The following is a 3,424-nucleotide window of genomic DNA, read 5'->3' as shown; positions in this document are numbered from 1 at the left end:
TTGACAAAGGACTCCGTTTGCCCTACCAAGGGTTTTAGCTTCATGGCTAGATATTTAGCCAAAATGTAGGTTGGCCCACCAATGGTGTTGATAATGGGTCTAAGGGGGGCTCCCTCTTTATGGATTTTGAGAAGCCCATAAATCCTGGGGGTGATAGGGCTACTTTCAATCAGCTTGTGACTAAAGGAACCATCCGAGCTGTTAGATTTAATAACAAGAGCGACAACCTAGAAATCTTTTTCAAGGGATTCTTGTCAAGCTTTCTATAGCTTCCACTATTGGTCAGATGATCCATCATCTTCTTCTGATAATCTTCCTTATCAAGGATAACAACAACCCCCCCTTTGTCAGCTTTTAAAACGATAATGTCAGGGTCCCTGTTTAGGGATTTTAGGGCTTCAAATTCACCAAGTTTGTTGATGTTATTCCTAGGGGGCTTCGCTTTCCTTAGAATAACAACACAGTCTTGTCGAATAATATCCTTAATATTATCCGGTAAGCCCTTTATCCCAAATTCGATGTCACGCATAATATCAGCCACCAGAATCTTTTTAGAAGCAAAGGCAAAATTCTGTCCCTTCTCTAACACATTGAAGACTGGAAGAGGGAAAAAAAACTAGATAAATTCACAACTTTATTATTAAAATGATTAGTGATATTATGATTGGTATTATTATTATTGTCATTATTACTATTAAACTTATTAATATCATTATCAATAACTAAATTATATTTATGGGTTATATTAAAAATTACTATCACTTCCTCCTTCTTCATAATTATTTTTATTATGTTGGAATTAGACATATTAATATTATTGTTATAACTTATAGTAAGATTGGAACTGTTATGAAACCCAAATTGGGAAGGGACGGCTGACTGCAAAGGGGAAGACGGAAAACGGGGAACCGAGAACCCGCCGCAGGGATCAGGGCAGAGGAACTTTGGTCCGCTGTCCTCGCCAGATTTGGAATCTGCTTCAGATCGATCCCTGATAATATCGCCCTTAATTTCCAACCAACAACCATATAATCCAAATCTTATTCCAATTTTAAAATTTATATCAATTTGCAACCAGCAACCGATTCACCTTGCTACATGCTTCTGCACAAATAAATTTAAAGAATAAATAATATCTGGTAAAAAAATTTAAATAATTAATAAATCATATTGATGGTTTCTGTTATTAATATTATTTAATTATACAAATGTATCCATCTTAAATCTATTAAACAATCCAAAGAAATGATAAGAAATTTTTTTTTATAATGGTCTTATAATATGAAGAATATAAATTTTGTGTATATAGGTCTCGACACACCATCCATAACCCCGAGGCTGTAAATTTTGTTTTGAAAAACTAAATAGATCAACTCAGAAAATAATTTTAAAAGCCCTCGTTGAAAAATCATTATCATTTTCATCGTTGAAAAACCATAGGTCCGATAGACCATTATTTGGTTTCAGCTGACGTTAACCACCACCATCATCATCATCTTCATCGAAATTTACAGAAACCAATGTGAAACAAGATATTTTGGGTGGTTAGAAAAATTTAATAATAATTTTTTACCCAAGTTCTAGTCTCATGACATTACCATGTTGTAAATATTGATGTATGTATTACTCAGTGAATTAAACTAATAACAAGCTTCTTTTAAAATTTCATACCATTTAAACATAGATTTTTACAATTTTTTAATTAAAAAATACAAACTAGTAAGGTTCATCTAAACCTAATGAGCAAAACATAAATAACAATAGCTATAAATAAAATTAAAAAAATTCACTAAAGATAACTTGATAAATAAATATATAGAGAAATCAATATGGTTATATAAACATAGAGAGACAACAATAAAAATAAAAATAAAAATTATATGTTTCCAGAAACCTTAGGGTAGCGATGTAGATTAATCAGATGCGAATGACAATTATGGCAACAAATTATGACACGTATGTCTAATCGGCGGTAACATTGAGTCTCATCCCAGCAAGAGAGCAGTGGAAAGGAAAACTGCAAATAAAGTAGTTAGAACCATTATTCAGAGTAATCCTGTCATTGCCAGTGTCGTAGCGCTTCGAATTCCCTGCAGCACAGTTTTCATAGCCCTTCGCATCTACTATCACCACGTCGTGAAAACTTTTATAATAGTTGAATACTGCATTTCGATTTCGATTGTAAATTTCAATAATATTTTAAAATAAAACTAAAAGAGTGATGCTAATTTATTTTTTTTCTAATTGAACTTAATTCCATTATCAATTTCAATAATATTTTAAAATGATACAACAAGAGTGAATTGAATAAATTGATTTCACAATTTTTTCTCTGTACCATTTCAAAATATTCTTAATAATAAAGATTACTCCATTAACCATCAAAAACCAAACTTAAAATATTCCAAAAATCTACACTAATAAAAATGACCCATTAATTACATAAAACAGCTATGTTCATCAACCAGATGCATGGCCTTCAAAAACACATTAAACTTACTCAGAGTGTCGCCGGCCTTGAATCGCTTCCCGGCAACCCAGGCAGACGAGTTGGTCTGAAAACCCCACCCCATGCGATCCCCAACAGCGTAGGTGGCCCCTTCGACAACAAGTGCAGACTGAATCAGCAAGCAAAGGAGCAGGATGCCCATTGTGAAAAGCCACACACTGCCTCCTCCCTCGGCCATTTTGCGGTACAGAACCAGACTGGGTAGAACAGTGACAAAATTAGATTTTTACCAGATCGCCCTGACTGGTTAAAGCTGTGACAAGATTTGGTTGTAAGCCGGGATGCGAGGATTTATGTAGGGGGATGGGTAGATCCCCGAGACTCTGCGAAAAAAATGCAGTATCTTCAATTCCATGCATGGTGGTGGGTGTTATAAGTGCCACCAACTGCGCCGCCCACTTCGACATTCATTATTCAAAAATTAGGGTCATTAATTCCAAATAACGACCCGCGAATCAAATATGTTCCCGCTAAATCCCAATTCTTCGTTTGGGTCTCCGGCCTCTCTTACGTACGCACAACCAACTGTTCGAATTTCTGGATTGCTATATGAAACTTTCCATTCATGGTCAACAGTTATTATTGGGCATATCAGTTATCACCTTCGAACGTTCTATCAAGCAGTTAGCTTCCACGTTGCTTAAGAGCGGTTTATGGAGTTGCCTTAAATTATATTTAATGATAAAGGATTTTAAATATCAATGGTCTTAGAAGATGTAAAGATCCACGGAAGGAATAGAATAATTGGGAAGATCATCTCCCAAAAATAAAAATAAATTCATAATTAAATTTTAGAATTTTAAATTAGCTATATAATTTTAAAAAGAAAATTAACAACATAAATAATTATAATATTTTATTTTATTTTATTTTTAATTATTTTAAACATTTGTTTAAATTTTAAAATAAATATTT

The 3,424-nt window shown here is 33.5% G+C and overlaps 1 pseudogene; it reads right to left on the bottom strand.

Moving 5' to 3' along the window:
• Positions 1–1,962: 1,962 nt before the first annotated feature.
• Positions 1,963–2,687, bottom strand: LOC149190207 (basic blue protein pseudogene; annotated as a pseudogene).
• Positions 2,688–3,424: the final 737 nt, after the last annotated feature.

The sequence above is a fragment of the Pinus tabuliformis genome, chromosome 3_1 (assembly GCF_031772625.1).
Source record: "Pinus tabuliformis cultivar Carrire ecotype Pingquan chromosome 3_1, CPIR1, whole genome shotgun sequence".
Lineage (NCBI taxonomy): Eukaryota > Viridiplantae > Streptophyta > Pinopsida > Pinales > Pinaceae > Pinus > Pinus tabuliformis.
The sequence above is the reverse complement of the archived record's forward strand: the minus strand, read 5'-3'. Positions and strand labels throughout refer to the sequence as shown.